At 37.9% G+C, this 9228-nt stretch overlaps 1 long non-coding RNA gene across 1 annotated transcript in view; it reads right to left on the bottom strand.

Annotated features, from left to right (window-relative positions):
• Positions 1 to 2809: 2809 nt before the first annotated feature.
• The window catches only part of LOC128599986 (uncharacterized), a 9416-nt gene continuing 2997 nt past the window's right edge, over positions 2810 to 9228 (bottom strand). Inside the window, exons 2-3 of the long non-coding RNA XR_008384498.1 lie at positions 4871 to 5004; positions 2810 to 4290 (exon numbers count right to left, since the gene is read on the bottom strand). This is a non-coding gene — a long non-coding RNA (uncharacterized LOC128599986). The remainder of the gene's footprint in view (positions 4291 to 4870; positions 5005 to 9228) is intronic.

Raw genomic sequence — 9228 nt, 5'->3', positions numbered from 1 at the left:
ATGGTATTCAGATTTTTTTGAGATGCACCTGTAATGCTATTTCATGTGGTAGATTGTTTAATATAATTGTGGTTCAACTGGCATGACAAATGAGGATAGGTGATTCATTCTGCAAGTTTCTTGAGAAACTAGCCGGACATCTTCTGTATATTTTCACTTCAGTGGTTATTTGTGGATATTTAACAAACTCAAAAGACAGATTCCATGAATGACAAACCGCACCCACACCGGCCCTTTCCAGATAAGACTGCCCACCCCTGCACTAGAATATTTCATAATAGTAAGATCTGGCCCCGTCGTGGGTTTAGAGATGGGTGCAAATGCTGAGTTGAAGTGGAACATTTAATAAAGTACAAACAAAACACAAAACAAAACTTCTAGAACATGTGGCCAGGTACCAATATAAATAACCATGAAACAAGAGCGAGAATAACATGAAACAGGTAAGCAGATTGGCTGATAAGCTGAGTAAATCAGTGCAAGAGAACAGAAACACAAATGTGCAATGGAAACAAATGGAAATATTAAAAGAGCACACAAAGTATCTACATTTTTACTTTACTGAAACATTCCTTATACATCTTTCAATTCTGAGCCGAATGTATAAACGGTTCCACTTCTACTACATGGTTCTACGGTAACCCCACATTGGTAGCCTATAAAAGGCACACAATATATCATGCTCATTCTCTTTCCTACTCTGATCACAGCGAGAAGCTGAAGAAGTCACTTCAACATGCTAATTGGAGTGCGGGATCCTTGGGTTCTTGTCAAATGTATTAATATTACATTAATATTAAATGTATAATATTTTTCCTCACCACTTTCACCTCTGGCTTGCTCACTAGGGTTCCACGTAGTTGTTTTGTGACAACGTCTACTGTTAAAAGTGCTATACGAATACAAATTTGTATTGAATCAATGGCATAAATAGTGATATGGCTACATTGTTGAGAAGAAGCTCAGCGTTAATAAGCAGAGGAAATAAATGGTATATTCCTGCAAAGGATGTCCTTTAAGATGAAGTCAATTCACTGTGTCATTATTATGAAATCCTAAAGCAAAGTTCAGAGGAAGCTTGTGAAATGTGCTCATTTTGGAGGCTGAAATCTACGGGTAACTTAGGCTGTCCTGTAAACAAACTAATTGGAGTCAGACCAGTTGATTAAAATGGAAGGATAACACAACAGAGATTTAAGAACATAGCAGTTGGTGTACTAGGCTACATGTGTGGCAATGTGATACATTAACTAGGATACATTTCAGCAAAAGAGCTCGTCATAAAAAGTTTGAAAAAAAATAGTTAGAGTTAAACACGGTATTCAGATTTTTTTTGAGATGCACCTGCAATGCTATTTCATGTGGTAGATTGTTTAATATAATTGTGGTTCAACTGGCATGACAAATGAGGATAGGTGATTCATTCTGCAAGTTTCTTGAGAAACTAGCCGGACATCTTCTGTATATTTTCACTTCAGTGGTTATTTGTGGATATTTAACAAACTCAAAAGACAGATTCCATGAATGACAAACCGCACCCACACCGGCCCTTTCCAGATAAGACTGCCCACCCCTGCACTAGAATATTTCATAATAGTAAGATCTGGCCCCGTTGTGGGTTTAGAGACGGGTGCAAATGCTGAGTTGAAGTGGAACATTTAATAAAGTACAAACAAAACACAAAACAAAACTTCTAGAACATGTGGCCAGGTACCAATATAAATAACCATGAAACAAGAGCGAGAATAACATGAAACAGGTAAGCTGATTGGCTGATAAGCTGAGTAAATCAGTGCAAGAGAACAGAAACACAAATGTGCAATGGAAACAAATGGAAATATTAAAAGAGCACACAAAGTATCTACATTTTTACTTTACTGAAACATTCCTTATACATCTTTCAATTCTGAGCAGAATGTATAAACGGTTCCACTTCTACTACATGGTTCTACGGTAACCCCACATTGGTAGCCTATAAAAGGCACACAATATATCATGCTCATTCTCTTTCCTACTCTGATCACAGCGAGAAGCTGAAGAAGTCACTTCAACATGCTAATTGGAGTGCGGGATCCTTGGGTTCTTGTCAAATGTATTAATATTACATTAATATTAAATGTATAATATTTTTCCTCACCACTTTCACCTCTGGCTTGCTCACTAGGGTTCCACGTAGTTGTTTTGTGACAATGTCTACTGTTAAAAGTGCTATACGAATACAAATTTGTATTGAATCAATGGCATTAATAACAAAGTAGAAGGAGGTTAATTAAGTGCAATAGCTTAATAACTGCAACCTAACGCGATAATCAGGGCGTTTAGTTTTTGACATTTTCGGATTAGTCGTGTAATCCTACCTGTAATTAGGTTTCACGTTACAGACGGGTAGGGACGTGATAATAAGCATCTTATGGTTACATTCTAATTTAGCTTACCCACAAAAAAATTTAAAAAATTAAATAAACGAAGGCACACGCCCTACATGTGAATAATTATGTTATTATTCAATTCAAAGTGAACTGTGTTTAGTTAATGCTTGTGTAGGACTAAATATTTCTGCTTTGTGTTTAGTTTTGTCTTGATGGGGTTATTGTTTATGTTTTTAGTTTGCTTTCTCAAGAGTATTTCTCGTGTTCCTTTAAGTTAAATCTTGCGTGTACTTGATACTTGAATTTAGCAAGGGGGGTGGGCTATTTTTCAGCAACGTAATACACTTTGGCTAAGGCCACGGCTTAACTGGTTGTTGTTTTTATCATCTTCTAAGTCTCTTCCAGGTTATTTGTACAAGTAAATTACATGCACACTTTCTTGCAATTACTATAACACACTATCCCTAGAATAGAAATTGCATTTTGTTCAAGATAATAATGGATTATTATCATTATAGGCTATAATATACAGATAATGAACAGTTCTGCAATTTACAATAACTAGCTCACATAGACTATTTATTATTGCTAAGATTTCTGCTCTATTGTTTCTATGAAATTTTTACTGTTTTACAATTTTGAAAAATATGCAAAGAGCTTTAAAAATGCTCTGGAATAAATAGTGATATGGCTACATTGTTGAGAAGAAGCTCAGCGTTGATAAGCAGACAAAATAAATGGTATATTCCTGCAAAGGATGTCCTTTAAGATGAAGTCAATTCACTGTGTCATTATTATGAAATCCTAAAGCAAAGTTCAGAGGAAGCTTGTGAAATGTGCTCATTTTGGAGGCTGAAATCTACGGGTAACTTAGGCTGTCCTGTAAACAAACTAATTGGAGTCAGACCAGTTGATTAAAATGGAAGGATAACACAACAGAGATTTAAGAACATAGCAGTTGGTGTACTAGGCTACATGTGTGGCAATGTGATACATTAACTAGGATACATTTCAGCAAAAGAGCTCGTCATAAAAAGTTTGAAAAAAAAATAGTTAGGGTTAAACAAAAAGTTTAAAAAAAACAAACAAAAAAAACAACAGAATCACAATCAGGGTGTGTCCTGCATACTCTTTCAGAATTACATTTAAAAGCCCAACCCGTCTCAGCCCTTTCCGAGAAATCTCTTATCAGTTTTCTTCCAAGCCCGTGTGAAAATTTCCTCTTTAATCTGATAATGCTTTTCCATTTGTTAGTGTATTTCCAGAATGGCTTTTCTAAAAAGAGTGTAAATGAACCATGCACATGAGTCCTACAGTGTGTCCCTGGCAGTCTTAGGATTTAAACTCACAACCTTCTGGTCACTATCACAGAAAACCAACCCCAATCTGCTCATATGGAACATCCTTTCCACACACTTAGTTTGTCTTTACTCTTCAATAACTGTATACTGTAATGATTTATAATCTGGTGTCACGATAAAGGTATTTGGTTCCTTTTTAAGTCTGGTTCCTCTAAAGGATTCTTTCCCATTCATTGACATTTACCAACATCCTTATCCAGAGTGACTTACAGAAGTGCTTTGAAGTCTCTATCAGTAAGTACATCTTCACACTGGTTCACTCTCTCATACACTAAGAGTATCAGTCTAAAAACCTTATTGAGGAGGTTAGTATAGTATGAAAAAAACACACAAGACATGGATTTGCACATTTAAGTACTTCATGAGTTCATGAAAATGCCTTTAGTAGTCATTTGAAGACAACCAGTGACTCTGCTGATCGAACATCTAGGGCACGTTCATTCAGAAAGAGCCTCGATGCATACCTTCTTTGTACCCTCAAGTCATCTCAGGGAGTTTCTCACTACTTTCACCTCTGCATCATTCCTGCTGCTTTGTGACCATGTCGACTGTTAAAAGTGCTATACAAATAAAATTGAGGAATCAACAGCTTTAATAACAAAGCTGAAAGAGGTAAATCAACTGTAACTGCACCATAATCAGGGCGGTACTTTTTGTCATTTTAGGATTAGTTGTCTAATCCTATCTGTAATTAGGTTTCACGTTACTTAAGAGTAGGTACATGTGACAATAACTATCTTATACTGACATTATAATTTAGCATAGTGCTCCCCTAAAAAAAAAACAGAAAGTAACCACATGGCCAACATGTTAACAATTTATGTGAGAAATGAATCACATGTCAAAATAAATAAATAAATAAATAAATAAATAAATAAATAAATTTCATATGTGAAGTCCCTTTGACTTTTCTGTAAGGGACATGTGTCTAGTTAATGCGATACAATGAAATTAAACACTAGACCCTTGTCTCATATCCATCTATTGATCTCAAACCCTTTGGGGTTTTTAAAAATGAAAAACTTCCAATACCCAGCTTGCGTAAATGCGCACACCCTTTTATAACTGGGAATGTGGTGGTGTTCAGAATCGACCAATCGCATTCAAACTCATGTTAAATACTAACTAGTATACACCTACCATCAGTTAATGTGATTACCCCCAAATGAAGTACAGCTGTTCCTATAGGATTTTCCTGACATCTTCCTGGTAACATCCAACTGGAAAAGCCATGGGCCGGAAAGAGCTTACAAGGCAGGTACGGGATCTCATTACTGAAAAATATCAATCAGGAGAGGGTTACAAAAAATCCCAAGGCATTGGATATAACTGTAAATGGAACACTGTAAAGACAATAATCAAAAAGTGGAGAAAATATGGCACTAAAGTGACATTACTAAGAACAGGATGTCCCTCTGTAATTGATGAGAAGATCAGGAGAAAACTGGTCAGGGAGATTGCTAAGAGGCCTGCAGCAACATTAAAAGAATTTCAGCAATTTCTGACAGGTACTGGTTGCTACCTACATGTGAAAATTATACCCAGAATTCTTCATAGCTCTGGGCTATGGGGTAGGGTGGCAAGACGGAAGCCTCCCAAATCCATCTCCCAAATCCATGCGGAATAATGTGTTATGGTCTGATGAGACCAAAGTTTATTTTTGCCACAATACTAAAAATTCTTCAGCTGGAACTGGGGCTTTAGTCACGGTGGAGGGAATAATGAACAGCTCCGAATACCCGTCAATTGTGGTGCAAAACCTTAAGGTTTCTGCTAAAACACTTAAGATGAAGAGGAATTTCACCTTTCAGCATGACAACGACCCGAAGCAAACCTCCAGATCAACAAAGGAATGGCTTCACCAAAACAAGTTCAAGGGTTTGGAATGGTCCAGCCAGAGTCCAGCCCTAAATCCAATCAAAAATCTGTGGGGTGACCTGAAGAGGGCTGTGCACAGGAGATGGCCAGCTAATTTGTCAGAGTTAGAATTCTTTTACAAGGAAGAATGTCAAAATATTACTAAGTCAAGATGCGCCAAACTGATTGACTCTCACCCACAAAGACTGAATGCTGTGATAAAATCTAAAGCTGCTTCAACTAAGTATGAGTTTAAGGGTGTGCACGCTTGTGCAACCAGGTTATTGCACCTTTTTTTAATTTTATTTTTTATTCTTATTAATAGGTGAAAATTTCACAATAAAAGTAGAAAAGGTTCTGACGTTATTTATTTTGGATTGAATTTTTTTTTTTTTTTACATCACAAAAACCCCGCCATTTTAACAGGGGTGTGTAGACTTTTTAGATCCACTGTATGCGCGTTGAAAAAAATAAGATTTGTGCAAAATAACTGTTCCTGTAAAGTGGAACAACTTACAGGCACACTTAAAACTTACCGTCTACCTTACTTTATCAAACAAAACAAACAAAAATCACTGAAAAAAGAAAGTTAAAAAAAAAAAAAAAAAAAAAGTAAAGTAAATAAAGAGCCCCTTGAGTTGTCACAAGCCTGCCATGACACCGGATGTTGTACAGAATATTCACGATGTAAATACATGTATGTCACACTGTCATGATTAAAGATACTTTTCCTTTTTGCATCTTTTATACCCTTTAGTATGTATATAATATAGTATATATTTAGATAGATAGATCATTTTATTAATCCAAGAGAGAAATTCACACATTACGGCAGCAGCAAAGGAATAATGTTTGCGTTAAGAAATAATCAAGAGTAACAAAATAAAAGCATTCCGTAAGATTATAAATAGTAGTAAACAGATATGCAGCAAAGTAGACATGATCAGCAGAGCGTCCACGATAAGTGGTACAGTGCAATTATACTGTGAGTTATTAGCGGTGCAATAAACAGAATGTGCAAAGATGCATTCAGATATCTTATGAACTTATTCAAGGAATAGGCTCTATATGCACAATAATGTCCCGGCACAGTGACGAACTGTTGTACAGGGTGATCACTGTTGGAATAAAAAAGTAAAATAAAAAAGACCTGCTGTACGTTTCTTTGCTACAGCAAGGCTGAATGAGTCTGACCAATGAGTCATGGAGGGGATATGATACACTGTCCAGGATGGACACTTGAGTTTCGTTTGTGTAGTGTCCTCCTTTTCCATGACCACATCAAAACTGTCCAGGGAGCATCCCAGGACAGAGACAGCCTTTTTTACAACTGGGTAGAAGAGCTCCTTCCTCAGAAAGTTCTGAGCTTTCTTCAAAATGTACAGTAGTCTGCTCAAGCCTTTCCTGTACTCAGCCTCTGAGCTGACAATTCAGTCCAGCCTGTTGTCGAGGTGGACACCAAGATATTTGCAGCATGATGTTTATTGGTCTGCTTGTGGTCCTATTCCGTCTGAAGTGGACCACCATCGCCACATTGAGGAGTCGATTGTTCCTTCCACACCACTCAACTAATTTGCATACCAGGTCGCTATAGTCTTGTTCCTGGCCATTCCTGAAGCAACCAACCACTGCAGAGTCATCTGAGAATTTCTGCAGGTGTTAGAAGTCTGACTTGTTCTTGACGTCTGTGGTGTATAGAGTGAAGAGGAAGGGGAATAGCACAGTTTCCTGTGGTTCCCTGTGGTGCTTTGGTATAAAATAGATTAACGTAAATAACTGGACTTTAAGAACCAGTTAAAGATACAGCACACCAGGTGTGCCTTCTTATAGGTACAAAAGATCTACCTTTCAATGGTACCACTTCAGCAACAAGCAAAAGTCCATGTATTTAGAGTTTGGGTTTACAGATGCGCTCTAGATGTATGTCTAAATCATGTTAGCAGTGAATAAATAATGCTTAGTAATGTATAACGGTTATCTTTGTGACTATTACAGTTTTACAAGGCAACACTGGAGAGGTTTCTGTGCATTTATGAAAGCGATCACTCTTAGTCAGAACAAGAATGAAGCTGTGATGAATGAAAGAAAAAAAAGAACGAAAGAAACACCCTCCCTTCTGAGCAGAATGACAACGTTAGAGATAATCAGGCATTTTATCAAGTATGAAGGGAACAGCATTTAATAGTAGAAGGATTGTAGAAAGAGCCAACCCTGCTGAGAAATGTCCTCAGAAGAACTCCAGGATTGTAGCTATTGCGCAGTTCACTGGGTGTAGCTGACGTTCCTCACACCACGAGACAAAAAGTTGGCACTTGAGTGCATACAATTTCCTCGTGGATGGTGCTCTAGTGTTTAACATGGTCTCTACAACCTCAGTTGCGAGACCAGAATATATGAGCTGGTGCCCCTCAGGGGCCACACCCACAGTTTCCATAGTTCCAGCCGAGGGTGATAAATCAGCCCTCTGGCTTGAGACAGTAGATCCCTGCGGATGGGATTCCCCCAAGGAGTGCCGTCCAGCAGCGATATTATCTCTGAGAACCATATTCGAGCTGGCCTATAAGGTGCAACTAGCAGCAGACGCAGACAGTCTTGGCGAGACTCATGGGAAAAAGCTACAGATGTGACTTTAGCCACATGTGCACCATAGCGTCCAGACCCAATGGTGTGGGAGGAGTGAGGGCGAACCATAGCGGGCAGTGTGTTGACTCCTTTGAGGGCAGGAAATAACGGCTGTAAAAACATCCCTCCCTCAGGGAACGGGGTTCATGTTCTATTGCCCCTTTGTCCAAGAGGGATGTGCTGACTACTGTGGTGAGCACACCTCTGAACTGGACCCGGTAACCCTTTTCTACGGTAGACAGAACCCATAGACACACGTTTGGCAGTCGTTTTCTCACCGCCAGATGGTCTTTTAGTGACGTTGACTTTCCCACATTCTATTACAGGGAAAGCATCAGATTTTCGTTGCCCTGTGACAGCTCGCTGACCAGAGAACATTGAAAATGAAGAGTCTTTTTGTACGCATTACACAAATGACCGCCATGCGGTCACACAGGTGGCGTTTTTACATCACGCAACGTGCTTAATTGCCACGTTGCCTGATCCTGCCAAGGCCTATAAATATGCATGATGGTTCACAAGCGTCAGACTATCGTCAGGAACGAAGGCTCTTCCCACAGCATAATCCTTTAATCATGTAAACATCAAAGCATCTTGTAAAAAAGATGCTATTAATTAAGGTGTGACTGTGTGTTTGTTGCTGCGTTGTCAGGTGACTTCAACGTCTTCATTCTTTTAGCAGTTAACTTCAGTCCTCCCAACATGGTCATTATGGCATTAATGTCCTACGTTCTCATGATTTCATTACTGAGACAAGAGAATTAACTCATTTAGCATATTAATGTATTTTAAAATGCACACTGAGAAAATAATGAACTTTCACTGAAAAAAATTATTCTTGGATCAAAGTTGTTGGTTTTTCTTTTTTCTTTTACAAGTTAATTGCATTAACTTGTAGGCATTATTGTTTTCTAAAATAACTAAAAAAACAGTTGTAACACACTGTATATTTTCAGTTGAAAAGAAACTAAACAAAAAATGACTTTTTTTTTTTTTTTTTTTTACACTGATCTAAGGTT

Source organism: Ictalurus furcatus, chromosome 23, assembly GCF_023375685.1.
Source record: "Ictalurus furcatus strain D&B chromosome 23, Billie_1.0, whole genome shotgun sequence".
Classification (NCBI taxonomy): domain Eukaryota; kingdom Metazoa; phylum Chordata; class Actinopteri; order Siluriformes; family Ictaluridae; genus Ictalurus; species Ictalurus furcatus.
The sequence above is the reverse complement of the archived record's forward strand: the minus strand, read 5'-3'. Positions and strand labels throughout refer to the sequence as shown.